At 44.9% G+C, this 27,231-nt stretch overlaps 1 long non-coding RNA gene across 1 annotated transcript; it reads left to right on the top strand.

Annotated features, from left to right (window-relative positions):
• The first annotated feature begins 97 nt into the window (after positions 1 to 97).
• On the top strand, positions 98 to 27,231 carry LOC134917898 (uncharacterized). Its single transcript, XR_010177434.1, has 5 exons — positions 98 to 139; positions 26,250 to 26,613; positions 26,694 to 26,731; positions 26,813 to 26,962; positions 27,102 to 27,231. It is a non-coding gene; the product is annotated as an uncharacterized LOC134917898 (long non-coding RNA).

Genomic DNA, 27,231 nt, shown 5'->3' with positions numbered 1-27,231 from the left:
TTACTTGTACCTTTCGATTGTACTTATTTGATGTTAAATATACTGATGTATTATTACATTCCTATGTACCTTTCTCCCTGTCTTCTTTTCTTTTCCAGGTTCCTTCAATTCGAATGGATCAAGCGATCGAGCAATAGTGGTAAGTATAACACATTAATACTTTATTACCTTATACCAAACACATCGAGTATGATATTATATCAAATACATCAAATACGGTACTTTATATAAGCATAACTTTAGACAAAGGCCAATGCATGCAATACACAAAAAGTTGTTTTCACGAAAAATACCTCTGAATGCCAGAATGACCCGGGTACTATTAATAAGGTAGTAGTAGTGCACTTTTAGTGATAAATACTATTCCTTTGTTCAGAAGCAAAGAACAATAGTTCTATTTTCATCTTAACTAGTAGCTACAAATTAATACTAACATTTCATATTAGTCTTTTATTTCCTTTCTTATATATAGTCCGTCAGTTTGTCGACTTCTCCTCCAAATAAGATTGATTTATCCTCTATTATCTGTCTGTTGGATAGTAATTATTAATTATATATGCATATATGACTCACTAAGTTCAATATTGAGTAAAGTACTTTCTCCTGGATATATATATATATATATATATATATATGAACTCAGTAACTATTAATTCTCTTCTATCGTTAAAATGATGCCTCTGGAGCTCCTTAGTATGAAATGCTTCTATTCACTGTATAAATGGTCGATATGTAGTAACTTTATTTAGTTGGGAGCAGGAGTAAGATTCTTCCATAAGAAATACAGTTTCCCTCTTCTATGAGATGCTATACTGCAATAACACTGCCACAAAATATTGTAATAGTATCCTTTCTGCCTTGACTGACTGAACACACTGTGGTAGAGTATTAGTATTGTGATATTAAACGTTTAATTCTCTTGAACGGTAATATATATCTTAAGCATCTTGCAACGGAAATAGTGAAGAACAATCAGATATATATTGTGGCTGATAAAGCTGAATCCTATTGTTTTATGAAGAATATTATTCAATACAGCCTGTATTGTGTAGTCCACTATTTACAGATAAAGTAGTCCTGGCTGAAAAACAGTCAATAGATAATAATTAATAAAGGTTAAATATACGTGCCACCAGTGTGTTATGTTCCGGTCCCAGTGTTTATGGTGAAAAGGTGCACAGTATAGTAACGTTACCGACCTGAGTTGTCTTCTGCAAGTGACTCTGGGCACTCACTACAGCTGTTCCTAAAGATAGACCACCCTATCTGGTCTCTTATTGGTGGGCAGGCAGTGAATCTCTTTTAATTGGAGGGCATTGAAACAGCGTAATATAATAATTGAAATTTACCACTGACACTGAAAATGCTGGTGGTATCGATCACTGCTCTCCTGGCTCTCCGTTTATCTGGGCTCCTGACACAGACTGTTTGCTGCGTAGCTGCTCTGAAATGCCGTCACACTCCCCCAGCTCTCCACTCTCCGCTCGGCTGGGCTCCGGCTGCGGGCGGCCCAAACGCCCGCCACTGCTCTCCCTGCTTCCAGCCGTCACTGCTCTCCCGGCTCTCTTCTCCGCCGAGCTGCCGCAGCAAGCTCCAATTACTGCCACCCTGTACCGCCGGAGACTCGACCCTCCGTGTCCTCTTCTCCAGAGTGGGACCAACGAACCCCTTACCCGTCGTCGGCTCTCCCTCTTATAGCCTCTCCTGCGGCTCGCGGTCTGGTCTCCTCGCTCTCTTTACTGGTTATTTTCTCAGTCCCGTGCTCCGTCTTCTTCTCCCGCGCGGGGGCTCCAGAAGTTTCTCCAGTGTGCTCCGTCCTCTTCCCCCGCGTGGGGGCTCCAGAAGTTTCCCCAGTTTGTCCCCCCCAGTAAATAACACATACACATTATAATTACCATGACAGTCATGTATATAATTTACATATTAATAACAATAAATTGATTAGGGAGCTACATATATATATATATATATATATATATAAATGTTTTCATTTGCATAAAATCTAGTTTCAATACAGCTGTTGTACAACTAGTTACCTATAACTCTATTTGCTTTAATAGATTGACACAATATACAGATAGACAGACAGACAGACAGACAGACAGACAGATAGATAGATAGATAGATAGATAGATAGATAGATAGATAGTATTATATATTTTACATATAGTGACTGAATAACAGATGATTAACTATATAAAAAAATTGAAACAAATATAGTGACTGTAGTAAAACCATATGGTATATTAAGCAATAGATCTTCAAAATCCTCAATTTTTGCAATTTTTGGCCACATTAAAAAAAGGGATGATACTAGGAAATGCAAGATTAGTTACGTTTTGCATTAAACATTAATGTCCTTTTATATCTTCTGTGCAAAATCATTAAAGGCTTTTAATATCCACTGCTAATTAAATTTACCCTATATGTCTGAAACACATAACCAAGACACATGAGTAGTGTGTTTACTACACTTGATATATATTTGATTATGGGTTCTATTTACTAAGTCTTGGATGGAGACCTACCCTACCACTTCCTCAACACAATCAGTAATATTCTCCATCTTAGAAATTGTGCTGTGGGGATGCAGTTAAAATGCCAGCTGTTGGTATCCAGGTGCTCAGGAGCCTGACGCCGGAATCCCGACAGCTGGCATTTTACCGATGGATACCCGCCCGGTATTCCCACTCGATTGGTGGGTCCACGCCACCAACCGAGTGGGAATAGAACCTGTGGCGACTGCAGCAAGCCACCGGGTCCGATGTATGCCGAGAGCAGCGAGCCCACAAGTGGACTTTCTGTCTCGCACTTGGGATACTGTCAGACTGGATGCCGCTGTCAGTATACTGACAGCCGGCATTCCCTCTGATGGTATATCATACCGGATCCATGCTGTGCACTGTAAGTCTTTTATGCTACAATTAGTTGTGCAGTACACAACATGTCATAACCACAAAAAATCCTAAATGTATTGCTTAGTATGCCAAATGCAGAGCTGGCCCTAGGCTTCGGCAAACTAGGCAAATGCCTAGGGCATTTGGTATGCCTAAGGGCAGTGCCGTAACTAGGCATTTTAGCGCTGTGTGCAAGAAACAGCATTGGCGTGTCCCCCCCGTGCAAGATAGGGGCAGTGCGCGCCGTAGGCGTGTGAAAATATATAGGGCGTGGCTTCATGGGGAAGGGGCGTGGCCACAAAATAATACCAATTCATACTACGGTGCACAGTAGTCTCCATTATTCAAATTACGCTGTACGGTAGCACCACTACACCAGGTAGAGCCCCTTTTGCACACTACAGCAGGCAGTCCCCCTTTTTACACACTGTGGCAGACAGCATCCCCTTTTTACACATTACGGCAGACAGTGTAGTCCTTTTTACACGTTACGGCAGACAGTGTCCCCTTTTTTACACATTACGGCAGACAGCGTCCCCTTTTTTACACATTACAGCAGACAGCGTCCCCTTTTTTACACATTATGACAGACAGCATCTCCTTTTTACACATTACGGCAGACAGCGTCCCCTTTTTACACATTACGGCAGACAGCGTCCCCCTTTTTACACATTGCGGCAGACAGCGTCCCATTTTTACACATTACGGCAGACGGGTGGTCTTCTGTTTGCCGGCGGTCGGGCTCCCGGCGCTCAGTATACCGGCGCCGGGAGCCCGACAGCCGGAATACCGACAATTATTTTCCCTCGTGGGGGTCCACGACCCCCATAGAGGGAGAATAAAATAGTGTGGCGCGCGTAGCGCGCCACCGTGCCCGTAGCGTGGCGAGCGCAGCGAGCCCGCAAGGGGCTCATTTGCGCTCGCCAAGCTGTCGGTAAGCCGGCGGTCGGGCTCCCGGCGCCGGGATGCTGGTCGCCGGGAGCCCGACCGCCGGCCAGCCGTAGTGAACCCCGGCAGACAGCGTCCCCCTTTTTACACATTACGGCAGCCAGTCCCCCTTTTTACACATTGCGGCAGACAGCGTCCCCTTTTTTACACATTACGGCAGCCAGTCCCCCTTTTTACACATTGCGGCAGACAGGATAGAGAGAGAAATAGAGAGAGAGAGAAAGAAAGAGAGAGAGAGACAGAGAGAGATACTTACCATCTCTCCCCGCTGGCAGTCAGGCTCCTCGTGGCTCTTGCTGGCAGCTCCGGATGCAGGGGAGAAGGAGGCGGAGGGAACGGGACTGGATCCGCAGCAGCGCTATGTCATTAGTAGAGGCGCCGCTGCAGCTGTCCCCTCTCCTTCCGTATTGGCTGCCCGGCGCTGCGGTGAATGCTGGGATGAAGGAGAGAGGACTGCTGCAGTGGCGCTACTACCAATGACATAGCGCTGCTGCGGCTCCAGTCCCCCTCCCTCCTCCTACTTCTCCGCTGCCTCTGGCGCTGCTCTCTCTCCAACAGCACGGCGCACACAGCAGAGGCTGTGTCACAACTGAGGGCCTGAGCTGACGGGAGGCAGCCTCAGTTGTAGGGGCTGAGATGTACCGGAACCTGGGAGGTTGTATCAGACCCCTGGACATGTAAGTGACATGAATAATAACTGCCCGAAGGCGTGACCACGACAACTTAGATAAAAGTCAATGATGTTTATTATGACAACTCCGCATCACAGCAGCAATAAAGGAAAACGTAAAAGTCAGCAAAGAATAAATACAGTTCCTGAGTACTACAGCATGGCAGGAGCCACAGGGCACTGGTAGTGTGAGATAGTTCTTATGATCTTCTAGATGGAAAGTCCTTACCAGGCCCGGCTGTAGCAATGGAGATAACCCAGGATTGTACCAGCTGGTGTTCCAGGAAGAGCTGGGTTGCTGAAGGTAAAACAGCTGCTGTGGATACTGGCTGGAACCAGACTGTTGTTAGCACGGAGTGGATACTGGCTGGAACCAGTTAAATAATAAATGAACTTTGGGAGCGATGAAATGTGAACTGAAATGTAGAACTTGAGAGCGGAGAAATAATAATTCCGGTGGAGAGTGGTAAAGTGTAGAAAGGACACCGGCCCTTTAAGGGAAGCTGTATTCTGCTGGAAGCTGAGGCTGGAAGCAGGTAGTGTTGTAGCTGGAAACAGATGAATCCACAATGGATTGGAGAGTCAGGCTACACCGCAGGTGGAATGCTGGTGCGGGTCTCTATGGTGGAAGTCTTGAGACAGGAGCTGGAACCTGGAAGACAATCATAGAAGAGAGACAAACAGGAACTAGGTTTGACAACCAAAGCACTGACGTCTTCCTTGCTCAGGCACAGCCTACTTATACCTGCAGCAAGGAAGGGGTTGGCTAGGCAATTATGCAAATCAACAATACAAACAGCAGATTGGTGGAAATGATCAGATGACAGAATCCAAGATGGCTGCGCCCATGCAGACACTTGGAGGGAAGTTTGGTTTGTAATCCATGTGGTCTGGGAAACAGTAATGGCGGCGCCGGCCACCGGAGACAGGAGACGCCAGGCTGATAGATGCACATTTAACCACGCGGGCACAGCGGAGGCCGCGGCTGATGAAAACACCACTCTGACACTCTGCATGTGGAAACTCAGGAACAGCGGAATCTGGTCCTGGAACACTGAGCCCGCCTTAGGAGGCATCTGAAGGGTAAGTAATGGCGTCCAGATACCCGGATCGTGACAGCACCCCCCCCTTTAGGAGTGGCCCCAGGACACTTCTTAGGCTTTAAAGGAAACTTTGCGTGGAAATTTCGGACCAAGGCAGGAGCATGGACGTCAGAGGCATTGGTCCAAGAGCGTTCTTCAGGACCATAGCCCTTCCAGTCAATGAGATACTGAAGTTGACCGTAACGGTGACGTGAGTCCAGGATCTTGGCCACTTCATACTCAACGCCTCGTTGAGTTTGGACTTTCGGAGTTGGTGGAAGTGAGGAATGAAACCGATTCAAGATTAGCGGTTTCAACAGGGAAACATGGAATGTCCTGGGTATTTTTAAGAAGGGAGGTAACTGGAGTCTGTAAGCAACAGGATTGATGACTTGATCAATTTTAAAAGGACCGATGTAGCGAGGTGCAAACTTCATACTGGGAACTCTTAACCTCAAATTCTTCGTGGATAACCATACCCGATCACCCACCTTGAGAGCAGGAACTGCTCGACGCTTCTTATCCGCAAACTTCTTGTACCTGAACGATGCCTTGAGCAGAGCTGATCGTACGCTCTTCCAGATATTGGCAAACTGATGCAAGGTGATATCCACTGCGGGAACAGAAGTTGCTGGAAGCGGTTGGAACTCAGGGACTTTAGGGTGGAATCCAAAGTTGGTGAAGAATGGTGTTGAAGAAGATGAAGAATGATACTGGTTGTTATGACAGAACTCGGCCCAGGGAAGTAATTGAACCCAGTCATCTTGAGAGGAGGACACATAGATGCGGAGGAAGGCCTCCAAGTCCTGATTCACCCTCTCAGTTTGACCATTGGTCTGAGGATGGTAAGCCGTGGAAAACTTTAACTTGACTTGGAGGACTTGACATAAACTTCGCCAGAATTTGGCTGTGAATTGAACTCCTCGATCTGAGATAATTTCTTCTGGAAGACCGTGGAGTCGGAAGATCTCTTGTATGAATACTTGAGCCAACTTGGAAGCTGACGGAAGACCGGTGAGAGGAATGAAGTGTGCCATCTTGGTGAACCGGTCAACTACCACCCAGATGGTATTGAACTTGTTGCACATGGGCAAATCTGTAATAAAATCCATCGACAAATGGGTCCATGGTCGACGGGGAACAGATAGTGGAACCAGTTGCCCCGCAGGCGACTGGCGGGATACTTTATGTTGAGCACACTTTGGGCAAGATGCAATAAACTCCAAAACGTCCTTTTTCAGAGTTGGCCACCAATAGGACCTAGAGATAAACTCCAGGGTTTTTTGGATACCTGTATGTCCGGCAAAACGGGAAGCATGGGCCCAATGCATGAGCTTCTTCCTTAGTGTCGGCTTCACAAAACTTTTCCCTGATGGGGGCGTAGAGTCCATCCCTACCGTGGAGAATGCCAACGGATTTATAATAGGATGCTTGTCTGAAGACTCTGACTCATTTTCTTGCTCCCATGAGCGGGAAAGGGCATCGGCCTTGCGATTCTGAGAGCCCGGACAGAACTGGAGTTTAAAGTCGAACCTGGAAAAGAAAAGTGCCCATCTGGCCTGACGAGGGTTGAGACATTGTGCGCCTTTTAGATATAGAAGGTTCTTGTGGTCTGTAAGGATGGTGATTGAATGAGAAGCTCCCTCCAACAGATATCTCCACTCCTCTAGAGCGAGCTTGATGGCTAGCAACTCCTGGTCGCCAATGGCATAGTTGCTCTCCGCTGGGGAGAACTTCCGTGAGAAGAAACTGCAAGGATGTAAATGACCATCTTTAGCCCTCTGAGATAACACCGCTCCTACTCCAACGGAGGAGGCATCCACCTCTAAGATGAAAGGAGAGTCGACGTCAGGCTGTTTCAGGACAGGTGCAGAGATGAACCTCTGTTTTAAAAGATGAAAAGCTTGCATGGCTTCTTCAGACCACTTGGACGGGTTAGCACCCTTCTTGGTGAAAGCAGTAATAGGCGCCACAATGGTGGAAAAGTCTCGTATAAACTTTCGGTAATAATTGGCGAACCCTAAGAACCTCTGGACCCCTTTGAGGGTTAAGGGTACTGGCCAATTCTGGATTGCTTGTAGTTTCTCAGGATCCATCTCTAGTCCGGAACCGGACACAATGTACCCTAGAAACGGAATGGACTTGACTTCAAAGACGCATTTCTCTAATTTGCAGTAGAGATGATTGACACGGAGACGGGACAGAACCTCCTTTACCCAGAAACGATGTTCCTCTAAATTGTTGGCAAAAATGAGGATATCATCTAGATAGACCACGACATGACGGTATAGAATGTCTCTGAAGATCTCATTGACGAAATGCTGGAAGACAGCTGGAGCATTGCTCAATCCGAAGGGCATGACGAGGTACTCATAATGTCCGTCACGGGTGTTAAATGCGGTCTTCCACTCGTCACCCTCACGGATCCGGATGAGATTGTATGCACCTCTCAGGTCCAGCTTTGTAAAGATGGTAGCTCCGCTAACTCTGTCAAAGAGCTCAGTAATCAGGGGTAAAGGATAGCGGTTCTTGATGGTAATGTCGTTCAAACCTCTGTAGTCGATGCACGGCCGCAGACCACCATCTTTCTTCTTTACAAAAAAGAAGCCTGCGCCGGCTGGAGAAGAAGAAGGTCGAATGAACCCCTTTGCTAGGTTCTCTTTTATGTATTCCTCCATAGAATGCGTCTCGGGGAGAGACAACGGATAAGTTCGGCCTCGAGGTGGAACCTTCCCTGGAACGAGATCAATCGGGCAGTCCCATTCTCTATGAGGGGGAAGGATATCAGCAGAAGCTTTACTGAACACATCCGTGAAATCTTGATATGGAGGAGGTGGAACATCAGACGACCTGGGGGAGGAGGAACAGACAGGCAACACTTTAAACAAACATGTCTTAGTACAGGAGGAACCCCATGCCAGGATTTGCGTAGTCGTCCAATCAATTGTAGGATTGTGAAGACGGAGCCATGGAAGGCCCAGGACCACAGGATGTGTGGCTCTTGGAATCACTAAAAGTGAAATAAGTTCGGAATGAAGAACTCCCACTCTCAGACGAACTGGTAGAGTCCTTAGAGAAATAACTGTATCAAAAATTTTACTGCCATCCACAGCAGTTAAGGAAAAGGACGAAGGAAGTCTCTCGGTGGGTAGGGACCACCGTTTAACATAGGCTTCGGTAATAAAGTTCCCAGCTGCTCCGGAATCCAGGAGGGCAATGACGTTCTGATAACGTTGAGCAACTTGAAGCGAGACTGGGAGGTTACAATCTTGAGGAGATGGAGAGGAGATCATTACTCCTAGCCGGCCCTCTCCTTGGCGAGCTAGGATTTGGAGTTTCCCGGACGTTTGGGACAGGCATTAATGGTGTGAGACGGAGCTGCACAGTACAAACAGAGAAACTCGGAGAGACGTCTTCGGCGCTCAGCAGGAGTTAAACGGGAACGGCCAATTTGCATGGGTTCATCTTTAGTTGGTGACAGTTGGCGAGGAGGAGGAGCAGAAGATTTTGGAGCAGATGATCTTCCACGCTCAGTTGCTCTCTCTCTGAAACGTAAGTCAACTTTTGTACAAAGTGAGATTAACTCATCTAACTTGGAGGGTAAGTCTCTGGTAGCTAACTCATCTTTAATACGCTCGGATAAACCATGCCAGAATGCAGCATACAGGGCCTCGTCGTTCCATGCCAGTTCGGATGCCAGGATCTGGAACTGTATAAGATATTGTCCTACAGTACGTGATCCCTGGCGTAAACGGAGAATCTCAGACGAAGCTGAAGTTACCCGGCCTGGCTCGTCGAAGATGCGCCTGAATGTTGACACGAATGCAGTGTAAGAAGATAGCAGGGTGTCGGACCTCTCCCATAACGGTGATGCCCAATCGAGGGCTGAGCCACTGAGAAGAGAAATAATGTAGGCAATTTTTGTACGGTCACTGGGGAAATTGCCAGGTTGTAGCTCAAACTGAATCTCACACTGGTTGAGAAATCCCCTGCAGAATCTTGGAGATCCGTCAAATTTTGCTGGCGTTGGAAGATGAAGACGTGGAGCAGGAATGGGTAAGGTGGGTGGGGTTATAGCTGGAGTCACTGTGGTTGACGCACCAGACGCGCCTGATCCACGGAGAGTGGTCTGAATCCCATCCAGCCGAGTAGAGAGATCCTGGAGACAGCGGATGATGTGGCCCTGTGCAGCCTCCTGATGTTCTAGTCGGGCTGCCAGTTCTTGCATCGGCCTGGCCGCTTGATCCTGGTCTCCGGCTGGATTCATTAGGTCAGTGCTTACTGTCACAACTGAGGGCCTGAGCTGACGGGAGGCAGCCTCAGTTGTAGGGGCTGAGATGTACCGGAACCTGGGAGGTTGTATCAGACCCCTGGACATGTAAGTGACATGAATAATAACTGCCCGAAGGCGTGACCACGACAACTTAGATAAAAGTCAATGATGTTTATTATGACAACTCCGCATCACAGCAGCAATAAAGGAAAACGTAAAAGTCAGCAAAGAATAAATACAGTTCCTGAGTACTACAGCATGGCAGGAGCCACAGGGCACTGGTAGTGTGAGATAGTTCTTATGATCTTCTAGATGGAAAGTCCTTACCAGGCCCGGCTGTAGCAATGGAGATAACCCAGGATTGTACCAGCTGGTGTTCCAGGAAGAGCTGGGTTGCTGAAGGTAAAACAGCTGCTGTGGATACTGGCTGGAACCAGACTGTTGTTAGCACGGAGTGGATACTGGCTGGAACCAGTTAAATAATAAATGAACTTTGGGAGCGATGAAATGTGAACTGAAATGTAGAACTTGAGAGCGGAGAAATAATAATTCCGGTGGAGAGTGGTAAAGTGTAGAAAGGACACCGGCCCTTTAAGGGAAGCTGTATTCTGCTGGAAGCTGAGGCTGGAAGCAGGTAGTGTTGTAGCTGGAAACAGATGAATCCACAATGGATTGGAGAGTCAGGCTACACCGCAGGTGGAATGCTGGTGCGGGTCTCTATGGTGGAAGTCTTGAGACAGGAGCTGGAACCTGGAAGACAATCATAGAAGAGAGACAAACAGGAACTAGGTTTGACAACCAAAGCACTGACGTCTTCCTTGCTCAGGCACAGCCTACTTATACCTGCAGCAAGGAAGGGGTTGGCTAGGCAATTATGCAAATCAACAATACAAACAGCAGATTGGTGGAAATGATCAGATGACAGAATCCAAGATGGCTGCGCCCATGCAGACACTTGGAGGGAAGTTTGGTTTGTAATCCATGTGGTCTGGGAAACAGTAATGGCGGCGCCGGCCACCGGAGACAGGAGACGCCAGGCTGATAGATGCACATTTAACCACGCGGGCACAGCGGAGGCCGCGGCTGATGAAAACACCACTCTGACACTCTGCATGTGGAAACTCAGGAACAGCGGAATCTGGTCTTGGAACGCTGAGCCCGCCTTAGGAGGCATCTGAAGGGTAAGTAATGGCGTCCAGATACCCGGATCGTGACAGGCTGCATGTAATGAGTCAATTTTCACTCATTACATGCCGCTGGATGTTGCGTCCTCAGGGCATCTGCGCTGTGTGCCAGGCACACCTGGCATGCACGTAGTTACGGCTCTGCCTAGAGGTACACGCAGCTTCTGCTGATTAAAATGATATGCAGCATGCCTATATTCTGTGTGTGACTGCACCTTGTATCTGCATACAAAATGCTAGGTTACAGTGTATTCCTGGAAATCACTGTAACGTAGCATTTCGTATGCAGATACAGCCACAGTCGCACACAGAATATAGGCATGTCACATATCATTTTAACCAGCAGAAGCTGCTTGTGCATCCTAGCCAGATAGTAATGCAAATAAGATGCATTTACCCCAAAAAAAGGAGCCCAACGTTAGCAGAGCTAGCAGCTAACTCATGCCAGGCATCTCCTGCTGCATAACGTATTGCGGCACAAAGTATGAGGACACATCTGTATGCAAGCAGAGGCAGAGGTCACAGTGTTAGTGGCCATGTGAGTGCTGTGTGCGGGTGGGTTGGTTGTGCAGTAGTGTTTGGCATATGTGTAAGGGGCATTATGTGTGTCATGTGTATACAGTTGTGCTCATAAGTTTACATACCCTAGCAGAATTTGTGATTTTCTGGCCATTTGTCAGAGAATATGAATGATAACTCACAAACTTTTCTTTCACTCATGGTTAGTGGTTGGGTGATGCCATTTATTGTCAAACAACTGTGTTTACTCTTTTTAAATCATAATGACAACAGAAACTACCCAAATGACCCTGATCAAAAGTTTACACCAATTGGGCTTACAGTGGGGCGGCGTGCATACGCAACGTGTACGTACTTGATAGGGGTTTTACACACACACGCTTAGCGGTCGCAGCGGCCTGAACAGTTAAAGTATTGCTTTTTCTTCCTGAAAGTTAATCAGACTTAACAAATGTGTATAATGGTGCTGTACCTGGTGTAATGTGTATAAGTGGCTGTGCCTGGTGTTATGTGTATAATGGGGCTGTACCTTGCGTAATGTGTATAATGGTGCTGTACCTGGTGTAATGTGTATAATCAGTTGTGCCTGGCATAATGCGTATAAGCATCTGTAGCTGGCGTAATGTATAGTAGAGTCTCTACTGTTGCAAAACGTGTATAAGGGGCCCTACTGTGGCGTAACAGACACTACTGTGCGGTGTAATGTGTGTAATCAGCTGTGCCTGGCGTAATGCGTATAAGCATCTGTACCTGGCGTAATGTATAGTAGAGTCTCCACTGTGGTGTAACAGACACTACTGTGCTGTGTATTGTGACTAATGGATACTACTGTACGGTGTAGTGTGAGCAATGGATGCTACTGTGCGGTGTAAAAGTGAATAACGGATGCTTACTTGTAGAGTAATGTGACTAATGGACGCTACTGTGTAATGTATTTTGAGTAACGGATGCTACTGTGTGGTGTAGTGTGACTAATAGATACTACTGTTCGGTGTAATGTGAGTAACGGATACTACTGTGTTGTGTAATGTGACTAATGGATACTACTATTCGGTGTAATGTGAGTAACGAATGCTACTGTGTAGTGCAATGTGAATAATGGACGCTACTGTGCGGTGTAATGTGACTAACACGCTACTGTGCAGTGTGTTTTGAGTAACGGACGCTACTGTGTGGTGTAATTTGAGTAATGGACGCTACTGAGTGGTGTAATGTGACAAAAGGACACTGCATGAAGCCACACCCCTATATTTCTGACGCACGCATTAAGTGCGCACATGATTTTGTACTTACATATATACATTTTATTATTCCCTGTGCAATCACCACGGGACTGCCTGCCTGCTACAATCGGGGGTGGGGCGTGTGTTTGTGTGTGTGGGGGAGGGGGCACAGTGACTGGTGGCCTTCTCCAAAAAAATATCACTATTGCTCTATACTGGGGGTGGCGAGCTGAAATGCATAAAAAGGGACCCGTTTGGGCACCCAAATGCCACTTTATTGCAAAAAACTGAAATAATTGAATATCGCTAATGCGATTTCTCATCACTTTAGGTGGGAGATCTGGCGTGATAATCAAGTGAATATTGCCCATAGGGGGTAATTCAGATCTTATTGTTGCTGTGCATTTTTGCACAGCGGGCAATCAGATACTAACTGTACATGCGTATGCACCACAATGCGCACGTGCGTCGGACAGCAACAAAGGGCATCGCTGGTCAGCAACGTGATGGAGCGAAAAATCCGAACGCACAGGCATTTGCAAGATGCTTGACAGGAGGAAGCCATCTGTGGGTGGTAAATGACCGTTTACTGGGAGTGTCCAGAAAAATGCAGGCGTGTCCAAGCGTTTTCAGAGAGGGTGTCTGACGCCAGCTCCGGCCCCGATCAGCCTGATGTGATCGCTCTATATGAATAAGTCCAGGGCTGCGCAGAGACTGCACAAAGTGGATTTTAGCAGCTCTGCGTACACAAAGGATTGCACACTTGCACGACAAATATACACTGCGACTATCTGATCGCAGGACAGCAAAATTAGCAGAGAACAGCGATCAGATCTGAATGACCCCTATAGTGTTATTGATTGTTTGAGGAAAGGGGGCCTCAAATCGGTGTCTTGCTTAGGGTCCCATGAGGTCTAAACCTGCCTCTGGCTCTACTATGCTGCGTAACGTATAGAAAGGGCACTACTGTGTGGTCTAATGTGAATACAGTGCAATATGGTGTGGTGTAATGTGAATAAGGGGCACTACTGTGAGGACGAATGTATATAAGGTAAAGTGGTACTACTGCGATGTAACTAGAGATGAGCGGGTTCGGTTCCACGGAATCCGAACCCCCCCGAACTTCAGCCTTTTTACACGGGTCCGAGGCAGACTCGGATCTTCCCGCCTTGCTCGGCTAACCCGAGCGCGCCTGAACGTCATCATCCCGCTGTCGGATTCTCGCGAGGCTCGTATTCTATCGCGAGACTCGGATTCTATATAAGGAGCCGCGCGTCGCCGCCATTTTCACACGTGCATTGAGATTGATAGGGAGAGGACGTGGCTGGCGTCCTCTCCGTTAGAATAGATAGAGACACTTGAGTTGATTACTTAGTAATTTTGGGGAGCATTAGGAGTACTCAGAGTGCAGAGTTTTGCTGATAGTTACTAGTGACTGACCACCACCAGTTTTATTTATTATTTAATATAATCCGTTCTCTGCCTGAAAAAAAACGATACACAGTCACATACCATATCTGTGCTCAGCCTCAGTGTGCTGCATGATAATATCATCTATATGTATATCTGACTGTGCTGAGTGCTCACTGCTCACACAGCTGAATTGTGGGGGAGACTGGGGTGCAGTTATAGCAGGAGTACAGTGCACACTTTTGCTGCCAGTGTGACTGACCAGTGACCACCAGTATATTGTCTGCCTGAAAAAGTTAAACACTCCTGTGGTGTTTTTTTTTTTTATTCTATAAACGCATTCTGCTGACAGTGTACAGCAGGTCCGTCATTCATTATATTATATAAATATTTACCTGCAGTAGTGTTATATTTTTTTTGTTCATCTCGATCATCTTTATCATCTCTATATTAGCAGACGCAGTACGGTAGTCCACGGCTGTGGCTACCTCTGTGTCGTCAGTGCTCATCCATAATTGTATACCTACCTGTGGTGGGGTTTTTTTTTCTATCTTCTTCATACTAGTAGTTTAGGAGTCTGCTGACAGTGTCCAGCAGGTCCGTCATTATATTATATATACCTGCAGTAGTGATATATATATATTTTTTATATCATTATCATCTCTATACTAGCAGACGCAGTACGGTAGTCCACGGCTGTAGCTACCTCTGTGTCGTCAGTCACTCGTCATCCATAAGTATACTAGTATCCATCCATCTCCATTGTTTACCTGAGGTGCCTTTTAGCTGTGCCTATTAAAATATGGAGAACAAAAATGTTGAGGTTCCAAAAATAGGGAAAGATCAAGATCCACTTCCACCTCGTGCTGAAGCTGCTGCCACTAGCCATGGCCGAGACGATGAAATTCCATCAACGTCGTCTGCCAAGGCCGATGCCCAATGTCATAGTACAGAGCATGTAAAATCCAAAACACAAAATATCAGTAAAAAAAGGACTCAAAAATCTAAAATAAAATCGTCGGAGGAGAAGCATAAACTTGCCAATATGCCATTTACCACACGGAGTGGCAAGGAACAGCTGAGGCCCTGGCCTATGTTCATGGCTAGTGGTTCAGCTTCACATGAGGATGGAAGCACTCAGCCTCTCGCTAGAAAAATGAAAAGACTTAGGGGATCTCTGGACCCTGGTTGAGGTGAGTATATTGATCTTTTCTTTTCAGGTATCCGTGGATTCTACATGGAGAAGAGGACCGATGTCGGCGTGTGAACATAGGTAAGTATGTGTGTGTCGACGTATGAAATAAAGTTTTACTTTCACGGTGTGTGTGTCCTGTTTTTATTTGGGTATTTTTTCCCCAGTAGTACTACAGGTACCAGCGGGCCCATTTTTCTCCCGCATGCTGGTACTTGTGGTTCTCCAAGTACCAGCTTGTGGGGGAGGCTTGCTGGGACTTGTAGTACTACTGGAAAAAACAATATTCAGACATTTTACTCCAGGCTATCAGCCTCCCATCCGCAGCCCATTGGATGGGGGGACAGCCTCGGGCTTCACCCCTGGCCCTTGGGTGGCTGGGGGGGGACCCTTGATTGAAGGGGTCCCCACTTCCCCAGGGTACCCCGGCCAGGGGTGACTAGTTGGATATTTAATGCCACGGCCGCAGGGCACTGAATAAAAGTGACCCCGGCTGTGGCATTATCTGTCCAGCTAGTGGAGCCCGATGCTGGTGTGAAAAATACGGGGGACCCCTACTCATTTTGTCCCCCGTATTTTTTGCACCAGCACCAGGCGCAGAGCCCGGTGCTGGTTTTAAAAATACGGGGGATCCCCTGTAAATTTTTTCCCCGCATTTTTAGAACCAGGACCAGCTCGAAGAGCCCGAGGCTGGTTATGCTTTGGAGGGGGGACCTCACGCCATTTTTTTCAGGGATTTTACCATCCATCTATAAAAAAAAATAAAAAAATATTATTTTAAAAAATATATAAATATTACTTGTGCCTCCAAAAAAGACAAACCAAGTACCTAATCCCTTCTAATATAAATAGATCTGATATTACCAAGAAAAAAAAGAAAGAAAAAAACATGTTTTAAATTTTTTTTATTGGTTTCACCGTCCTAAGTGTGGAGGATTGGGCCAGGTGTTTGTGTCGGCCACTTGGGTCGCTTAGCTTAGCCATCCAGCGACCTCGGTGCAAATTTTAGGACTAAAAATAATATTGTGAGGTGTGAGGTGTTCAGAATAGACTGAAAATGAGTGGAAAATATGGTTATTGAGGTTAATAATACTTTGGGATCAAAATGACCCCCAAATTCTATGATTTAAGCTGTTTTTTAGGGTTTTTTGAAAAAAACACCGAATCCAAAACACACCCGAATCCGACAAAAAAAATTCGGTGAGGTTTTGCCAAAACGCGTTCGAACCCAAAACACGGCCGCGGAACTGAACCCAAAACCAAAACACAAAACCCGAAAAATTTCCGGTGCACATCTCTAGATGTAACGTGAATAAAGGACACTATCGCATGATAAAATGTGAATAAAGCTGCACTACAGTTTGGCGTAATTTGAATTGGGGGTACTAGTTTGTGACCATGCCCCTTAACAGCAAGAACACACCCGTTTGTGGGCTGTGCGCCAAATGTGCACACTGTCCCTCAGTGCCGTTTCTAGCGGCAGGCGAGCAGTGCAACCGCACGGGGCGCCCGCCGCGGCACTTTGCGTGTCCTTGCCTCCCCCTCCTCCCTCTTCCTGAGCACTCCTGCTCGGGGGCGGAGTTTCGCGGAATTACACGGTTGCATCATGACGTCACGACGCAATCGCATCATTCCGCAAAACCCTGCCCCCCGAGCAAGAGTACTCGGGAAGAGAGAGGAGGAGCAGACAAGCTGGAAGGAGGAGGCGGCCGGCGCGAGGGAGGTGAGGCGGCCCTACCCGAAGAGCGGGAAGATCCTCTATATGTAACATAGAAACATAGAAACATAGAATTTGTCGGCAGATAAGAACCACTTGGCCCATCTAGTCTACCCCCTTTTTTTTTTTTTTTATCTCTAACCTTAATTGATCCTTATTTCTTTGTAAGGATATCCTTATGTCTATCCCATGCATGTTTAAATTTCTCTACTGTCTTAGCCTCTACCACCTCCGATGGGAGGCTATTCCACTTGTCCACTACCCTTTCTGTGAAGTAATTTTTCCGCAAATTTCCCCTGAACCTCCCCCCCTCCAGTCTCAGTGCATGTCCTCATGTCCTATTGCTTCTCTTCATTTGGAGAATGTTTCCCTCCTAGACTTTGTTAAAACCCTTGATATATTTGAAAGTTTCTATCATGTCCCCCCGTTCCTTTCTCTGCTCCAAACTATACATATTGAGATTTCTTAGTCTTTCTGGGTATGTTTTGTGATGTAGGCCATGCACCATTTTAGTTGCCCTTCTTTGTACAGTTTCTAATGTATTAATATCCTTTTGAAGATATGGCCTCCAGAATTGAACACAGTATTCTAGATGAGGCCGTACCAATGACCTATACAGTGGCATTATTACTTCTTTCTTTCTGCTGCTGATTCCTCTCCCAATGCAGCCAAGCATCTGACTAGCCTTCCTCATTGCCTTGTTACATTGCTTACCTGCCTTTAAATCATCTGAAATAGTGACTCCTAGATCCCTTTCCTCCTCAGTAGTTTCCAGTATAGTGCCATTAATACTATATTTAGCCTTTGGATTTTTGAGACCCAAGTGCATGATTTTGCATTTTTTGGCATTAAACTGTAATTGCCACACTCTTGACCATTCCTCTAGTCTACCTAGATCCTCAATCATTTGTTTTACCCCACCTGGTGTGTCTACCCTGTTACATACCTTTGTGTCATCTGCAAACAGGCATACTTTCCCTTTAATGCCATTTGCAATGTCACCAATAAAGATATTAAAAAGCACTGGTCCAAGTACAGATCCCTGTCTCTCTCTCTCCCCCTCCCTCCCTCCCTCTCCCTTCCTTCCCCCCCCACTTGACACCTGCCTGCCGCCCTGTGTAAAATGGGGACACCTGCCTGCCGTACTGTGTAAAATGGGCACACCTGCCTGCCGTACTGTGTAAAATGGGGACACTTGCCTGCTGTACTGTGTAAAATGGGGACACTTGCCTGCCGTAATGTGTAAAATGGAGACTCTTGCCTGCCGTACTGTGTAAAATGGGGACACGTGCCTGCCGTAATGTGTAAAATGGGGACTCTTGCCTGCCGTACTGTGTAAAATGGGGACACGTGCCTGCCGCACTGTGTAAAATGGGGACACGTGCCTGCTGTAATGTGTAAAATGGGGACACGTGCCTGCCGTAATGTGTAAAATGGGGAGTCTTACCTGCCGCACTGTGTAAAATGGGGACTCTTGCCTGCCATACTGTGTAAAATGGGGACTCTTGCCTGCCGTAATGTGTAAAATGGGGACTCTTGCCTGCCGTACTGTGGAAAATGGGAACTCTTGCCTGCCGTACTGTGTAAAATGGGGACTCTTGCCTGCCGTAATGTGTAAAATGGGGACTCTTGCCTGCCGTACTGTGTAAAATGGGGACTCTTGCCTGCCGTAATGTGTAAAATGGGGACACGTGCCTGCCGTACTGTGTAAAATGGGGACTCTTGCCTGCAGCACTGTGTAAAATGGGGACACGTGCCTGCCGTAATGTGTAAAATGGGGACACGTGCCTACTCTAATGTGTAAAATGGGGAGTCTTGCCTGCCGCACTGTGTAAAATGGGGACTCTTACCTGCCGTACTGTGTAAAATGGGGAGTCTTGCCTGCGTAATGTGTAAAATGGGGACACGTGCCTGCAGTAATGTGTAAAATGGGGACTCTTGCCTGCCATACCATGTAAAATGGGGACTTTTGATATATATATTTTTTCCCTGTAGTGGCCATGATGATATCAGATGATGCCATGCCCACTTTAATGAGACCACGCCCATTTTAATGAGACCACGCACGCATGCTTTTTCTTTTTCTAGCTATGGGGGGGGGGCGCATTTTTTTTTATGTCAATGGGAGGGCGCAATTTGAAATCTCGCACTGGGAGCCAAATTGGCTAGAAACGGCCCTGCTGTTCCTATTTAAAATATAGGGGGTAGCAACACAAAAATGAGGACTGCTATGTGTGAGGAGTGATGGCGCTGGGAAAGGGGTCAGAAGCGGAACTAGCGGCAGTGCTAGGGGGCGCCAGCCAAAATCTTGCCTAGAGCATCATATTGGTTAGGGCCGGCTCTGGCCAAATGCATTTGTAACCAGCTGTAGACAATCAATTTTAAAAATTTCCTTTCTGGATTGAGCACTTTTTGTGGGACCCACAGTGTGTGTAGTGTTTTGTTTTTGTTTTTATTTAAATAACAATTTTATTAATATTTTCATGTCAATATCACAAAAATACAGGCTGAAGATAAGAAACTAAATGGAATATAAAAAATTCAGGGAGAAGGCATATTTCCAACAGTAGAAGAAATACATTCCGGTATAATGCATACACAGAATCAAATGCTATATCAAACAGAGCATATTAGTTGAATGGGTGGTGACACAGCAAATTAGTGAAACATTTCCAATTATATAAGAAGAACAGAGATATAGTGGGAGCCACCAAGCTGTTGTGACCCATATCGATTATCACAGGACTAAAAAGCAACTGCTCAAATATGCTAAGTATGATAGAAAGAGGAAAGGGTAGAAAGGAAAAATGTCTTTAAATCAATACAGCCATACTAGTATTAAAAGGTATACTTTGCAACAGTAGGTATAGGATATTGAATGAGAAAATAAAGGGGGGAGACAGAAAGAGGAGAGGAGAGGAGAGGAGAGGAGAGGAGAGGAGAGGGGAAGTGTGTGGGAAAGATAGGGGAAGTGAGGGGGAGGGACATAAAGGGAAAGAATGCGGCACATCTGAAAAAGCATTTGTTCAAGATACAAATTCAAGTTACAAAATAGTACATTCAGCGTAATATAATGATCCTTCTCAGACTTTGAAAACAATATAGAGATGACAGAAGAAGAAAGGAGGGGGTCTCTCTGAATGTGGGCAATACAAGGAGCTAGAGTGGAGAATGGTAGTGAATTAGTCAGTCCTAGCATTACAGATTTTTATAATAGTAGGATGGTTAAGCAATAGACTTTCGAAGTGACCATTGTGTTGATTCAAACAAAGTAGTTAAGGAGGTTTGATTTTCAGGAGGAAGGGAAAGTAAATAAAAGTGCCATTTACTCAAACATTTGGAGAGATTTTTCCCAGGGTTCGGGAAAAAAGATTTCCTGTCAAAAAGGAATAAATGCCTAAGTTTTTGGGACACTTCAGTTAGGGAGGGAGTAGATTTTGTGGTCCAAGGAATAAGAATTATCTTTTTTTGCTACTGTCACTGTAATAGTAAGTAGAGGGGTAATTGTTGAAGGGTTTGGGCCTAGAGGCCAGTTGATACAGTTTGCACACAGACAGGCCAGATTATTTGAAGAGACAGAGATAAGAAATAATCGGTTGATATATACTATAACTTTGTGCCAGACTTCTTGAATTTCCAACAATACCAGAAGAACCAGAGACAATTTCCTGGCGCCGCGATTATACAGGTGATAATGTTGAACTTATCTTAGACCGCAAAGCTATACCCTTTTGTACACTATTACCGTTGAGCCGCTAAGGCCGCTAGACTACGTGCACGTGCTACGTACTTTGTACGCTATTTGCGTACAGAGTCCTGCACGTGGTACGCACTTGGTGTACGCACACTGCGCTGAGTGTACGGAGTACACACAGCGAGCACACACACAATTGATAACCTTTAAACCTTGTTAATGATACAATGTAATGATATGCTTATACTTTAAACCTTTGGCAGCAAAGTACTGCAACGATGTTATACCTTTAAACCTTAAGTAGCGCTGGCGATACAAAGTATCCGCAGTGCGTACACCTTAACAATGTTTATACACCTTAAACAGGTTAATCTACTTTAAAGCCCAGGCAGGAAAGTGAAAACACAACACCGTTTGTAGTTGAAACCACAGGGTTCTAAGGCCTCCGTGGATTGATTCCAAAAAGGTAAAACAATACAATTTATACACTACAGGCTAACAAGTAAATCTAAGCAGAATAATGGCTACAGAGAATATACATACGTGAGAATGTTTCGCAAGCGCAACCCGAGCTCGGTCCTCTGCTGGTCATACAGATAGCGTTTAGAGTCTTCTGACGGCCAGGCAACAATGGTCCTTTTATACACAACATGCATACAGAATACAATGGTCACTGTAATCTCATTGTTCATTGGACACAGAGATATGTCTCTACATTACAGCAAAGGTCATAGGTGGATTTGAAAAGGTGGGCGATGTCATTCCCAACTGCTCTTGTGGGTGGTATCCTCTGGATTCCCGCCGCATATGTAATTTACAGTAAATACAGTCAATGTTCATAATCTACTTTTGTACATAACTATACGCAGGAACAAGCGATCTTTCTCTAACTAACACCGGAATGTTACCCTCAAAATACCCTACAGCTGGATACTAGACATCACCTTCCAACCTTTATCTGACCCTTCCTATCATGCAAAGGCGAATCTCTCTGTCCAGGAACTGTTTAAACTAATAATACTCGCTGACATGGTCTAGGGGAACTATATATAAAATATACGCTATATGGGTTAAATATGCAATGTTCTAATAACCCGCTACACGCTCACAAACTCCGCCGTAAATACCCATATCATGCGCATGATCGCCGGAGCGATCTTACGCAACTTGCGGATATGTGCACGCACGGCGGACTGAGTGCACGACCAGCAGGCATGTGCATGGGGTTAGCACAAGGCATATGCATTATGATATTTTTTGACTTTGACACAGGTATGTGAGCTACCAGAAGTAGTGCATAAATTTCCCTTGGGAGGCCGAATATTTTGCTCCTGTTTCTTCAAATACCATATGGCTTCTCTGTGCCAGCGAGATATACGCCCTATGCATAGTACTAAAATGGACTTCTTGTAAATATGAGGAGTTGAGCCAGCGCATAGAGGAGTCAAAGGTAGGGCAGAGATCAGAGATTGCAGTCACCATGGGTATGTCTTGTGACCATTGTGTTATAGCCTGTATTTTTGAAGAAGGGTGCCGCGTGTGAAGTATTTTCAGGTATAACAATTTAGTCTTGTAAGGAATGCATGATAGGAGCTTAAGTAGTGAAGTGAGATAGTCATCCTTGTTTAAATGCGGAGTAGACATGTGGAGTGATAATGCACTGTGAAAAACTGACTATTGGGTAGGTGATAAGTCGAGATATAGCGGAACATTACAGATAGTATGTAAGTGTGTAGATTGGGGGCTTTCAGGCCACCCTGTTTAATGGGAGCTTGCAATTTGGCTAAAGAGATTCTCGACTTTTCATGTTTCCATAGAAATATGGATGTCAAGTGATCAAAAAGAGCAAAGTCTGAGGGAGTCAGGGAAATAGGTATCATTTGAATTAAATAAAAAAACAATTAGGAAAAATCATACTTTTTACAGCTGCCATTCGGCCTAAAAGAGACAGTGGGAGATCCTTCCAGTTATCATATAAGGTGATAATTTTGGATAAAACAGGAGTGTAGTTAAATTTGTAGATGTCGGAGGCTGAGGGAGTAATATGGATTCCCACATTTTTAATTTTATCTTTAGCTAACTTAAATGTGGAAAGAGAGGGGATACTGGCAATAGAGGGGGGAGGGGGGACTTTCATGGGGAGAATTTCGGATTTGAAGATATTAATTTTAAGGCCAGCGATCTGACCAAAAGAAGAGATAAGAGACATAACTCGGGGGACTGATGAAGAGGGATCAGAAAGAAATAGAATCATATCATCTGCAAACATAGATAACTGACCCAATAGTGATTCCCGCTATTCCAGATGAATTCTGAATAGCTATTGCAAGAGGTTCTATGGCAAGTAGGGGAGAAGGTGGACATTCTAGCCTAGTACCTCTGGCAATAGAAAAGGGGGAAGATAGAAGGCCATTGCATGATATTTGGGAAGTAGAGTCAGTGTATAAGGAACAGATTAAGAAAACCAAATTTGTGTAAGGTAGTATATAAATGGGGCCATAACACCGTGTCGAAGGCCTTCTCGGCATCCAGTGACAGAATAATAGTAGGTGTGGTGGGTTGTGAATTATTCATGTACTGGATGACAGAGAAGACCTTCCATAAATTGACCACAGAGTGGCGACCTGATATAAAACCAGTCTGGTCATGATGTATTATATGAGGCAAAATCGGCTTGAGACGATTAGCCAAAATGTTTGTAGGAATATTGTAGTCAAATTTAGTAGTGAGATAGGTCTATAGGATCCTGGGAGAGAAAGATCCCGATCAGGTTTGGGTAAAATTTTTATTATTGCAGAAGAGAAGTAAAGTGGTGGTTTAAGGTTTGTGAGGAGAAAGTTATATACCATTACAAGAGTGTCAATAATCTTAGGAGCTAGCATTTTATAAAACTCCCCCAAGTAAAGCAATTCATAAAAGGAGAGCATTACGTCAGCAATTTGTTGGTTAGAGGTGGTAATTGTGCTGTCAGGAGTTTTTAGTGTATGGATAAGCATTGGTGAGCGAGAACCATGCAATAGGTTAGTCAAAGTTTGCCTGTCTTATTACCAAATTTGTGGTATTTGTAGTTTATATTAAATAAGTGTTTGTCTCCTAGGGATTGAAGGTGGTCGTCAACCCTTGTTGTTTCTTGGAAATATGTGGCCTTATTTGTAGACGTGGGAAAAAATCTTGAACTGTTGAAATGCATAGGTTAGTTCCAACTGTAGTCGTAAATAGGAGGCCAATTCTTTTTTTTCACTTGGAGGAGTAAGAGATAATCATGCCTATTATGACTGATTTTGCAGTTTCCAAAAAATTGGGGGGGGGGGGGGGGGGGGGGTTGAGGGTTAAGTATGATTCATTATTAGATTCATTATCCCATGCCTCAGTTAATGCATCACAAAATGTGTTTGGAAGCGTGTAAGATAAGAGGGGAATCTCCATGTTTAGGTACTAGAGGGGTCATGTAGAATTTGAAGGTCAAACCAGAGGAGGGCATGATCAGATAAAGATATGGCTTCAATACTGGTGGCCAGGATATCTGGGATTAAAATGTGTGAGGCAAGAAAGTAATCGATTTGGGAAAGTGTGCCATGAGCGGCTGAGAGACAAGTGTATTCTCTTTCAGTGGGGTTAAAAGCTCTCCAGGCATCAGTGGTTTGAAGAGAGGATACAAAATGAGGAACACCAAATTTAGGGAGAGAGACAGGTTTAGTAGGAGGATTAGAGCGATCAAGCACTGAGGAAGAAATGAAATTGAAATAACCTCCAATAATCATTTTCTCCTGTAAAAGTGGAGTCAGTTTAGTTTGTAGTGTGGAAAAGATGTTTGATAATGGTTGGGCACATAAATATTACATATTATAATTTCTACTATGAGAAATCTGCCATTAGGGAAAGAGGAAGTCCGGGTAACTGTCAAAGGAAGGGAGGATCTGGCAAAAATTGCTACTCCGCGAGCTTTGGAAGAATAAGGGTCTACTGCAAAAACTGACCAGCCCATTGTACCCAGCTTCCTAGACTCTAACAGGTATATTCAATAGCTGTCGGATTTGATCCAACTGTCAGAAACTGGGGCTTTTCCGAAAAGTTTGTCGTTTACCGACTGTCGGATTGAATCCGACTATTCAAAACCCCGGTTTCCGACAGCATGCTTGTCAGAACGGTTCTTTCCCGACTGTCGCATTGCTGTCATGAGTAGTAAATGGCAATAAGACAGCTTTCCGGCAGCTTTGCGACAGAACTCTATTCAATAGGAGTCTGTCGGAAACCTTTCAGTGTTTTTTTATGTGGATTCCGACAGTCTGTTTTCAACTATTATTTTAGGTGGAAACAGTGCACGGATTTTATTTATTTTTTTAAATGTGGGTTTGTTTCAGACTTTTTATGCATATTTATGTATATTTAAAGGATACATACATATATATATATATATATATATATTTTTTTTTTTTTAAACCTCCTACTCAATAACTTGTATTTCTGAGGTAAAAAAATTACCCATGATGCCACACTTTTACCCAGCATGCAATTCACCCAGAAATCACTCCTAGGTTTGTGACTTCAGGGAGAGGATCAGCTTTTACAGTCTGCTGGCTTTGGAAACGGTTTTTGTAGGGCAATCTACATTTTTTGAGAAAAAAAATATTTTTAAAATACTAACTACAATAATGGAGCCTTTTACAGACGCCATTGTGATGTTCATGATGCAAGCAAGTGCAGGTGATGATCAGCAAATTTCTCTATTGGGTGAGTTGGTGCGTGTGTCATTTCCATGTCCACACCAGTATCGTACTAGGCGTGTACTGGAGGATCTGTCTGAGGCTGAGGTGATACGAAGTTATCGCTTATCAGCTCGGGAAATATACTCGCTGTACGATCTGTTGGAGCCTGACCTGGAACCTTGCAAATGGAAGAATCACGCAATCAGTGGTATGCAGAAGCTGCTGGCTGCGTTGCATTTTTCTGCGTCAGGCACATTCCAGCCTACTTTGTCATAAACATGCGGTTTTTCACAGCCAACACTGTGACGCAGTATAACCCAGGTCATTAAGGCGTTCCGCAAATTAACGACCCAGTTTATTAAATTCCCAGATACGGACAGCGAGTGGACTCAGATCAAATTTGGCTTTTACGAAAAATGGAAATTCCCCAATGTTCTGGGTGCAATAGACTGTACGCATGTGCAATTCAGACCGCCCAGGGATTCAGAAGAATGTTTTCTAAACCAAAAACACTTTCATTCCATGAACGTACAGGCGGTCTGTGATGCCAAAATGATTTTTACAAATATTTTTGTGGGATATCTTGGGTCCTCCCATGACTCCTCCATCCTAAGCCAGTCATCGCTGTATCATGAATTTGAGACAGGAAATATACCAGGTGGCTGGCTGTTAGGTAAGTTTCTTTTGTTGTTTTTTTAACATCCATATTTATATGTTTATTTTTCCCTCCTCAGGTATTGCGGGCTGCCCCAACAAGCCATAGCTGTTGACCCCATTTCCTGATCCTGTAAGTGATGCTGGAGAAAGGTACCAAGAGGCACACATTACATCGAGGGGCATAATTGAGCGAGCCTTTGGTGTACTTAAAAGCCGGTTCAGATGTTTAGACAAGTCCGGCGGTGCCCTTTTGTATTCGCCTGCAAAGGTTTGCGGCATAATTAATGCCTGTTGCATCCAACATTACATTTGTGTCGCAATCCGTTTGCTGGTTATTCTTCGTCACACACGGGGATCTTTCTACAGCATCGACTGCGGGCATGGATGAAGGAGCAGAAGCAAGGTCGCATCTGATCTGCGCCTTTTTTTCAACTTTTTCATGTGAGTGTGTATATTTTTTGTATTTTTCATTGTTTTGTTTTTTGTATTTACTAATTTTTTGATGTTGGCTTTAATTACAGAGTTATGCCCAGTTGGCACCACGTTGATACAGTTTATGGTAAGATTTTACTGTTTTATGTTTCTTTTGGTGAGTAATGTATTTGAATAACTTATTAATGGCCCTTTTTTGTTTTTTTAGGTTTTTAGTTTGATTTGCAAGATGTTTTGTCCGTTTCCCTTTGATGGTTTCAAGAAGGTTACCCGGGTTGCCCTACTCCCCTTCTGCCCTGTTGGCCTACTTGTGATGTGCCCCCCCCTCCACTGCGGCGTGTCAAGGACAACCCTTTAGGTGAGATGTGCCCAAATCCTGCAATGTTGTGACACTTGCGATTTTTTTATTAGCAATGCGGTGTACCTGGGCCCCTGTATTGCTGGATAAACCACACACTGTTACACCATTTTTCTAAAAACTGTTGTCTCTTCTGCAGGTTTCTCTTGGATGTTCTTTGAAGTCCTGCGACACATGTACAGCTGATTGTGGTGCTGACTATCCCGCCTTCGACCCTCACGGCTTACTTGTGATGTGGACCCCCCACTGCACTGTGACAAGGACAACCC

Source organism: Pseudophryne corroboree, chromosome 1 (genome assembly GCF_028390025.1).
Source record: "Pseudophryne corroboree isolate aPseCor3 chromosome 1, aPseCor3.hap2, whole genome shotgun sequence".
Taxonomy (NCBI): domain Eukaryota; kingdom Metazoa; phylum Chordata; class Amphibia; order Anura; family Myobatrachidae; genus Pseudophryne; species Pseudophryne corroboree.
Note: the sequence above shows the minus strand (reverse complement) of the source record. Positions and strands in the feature narration are given on the sequence as shown.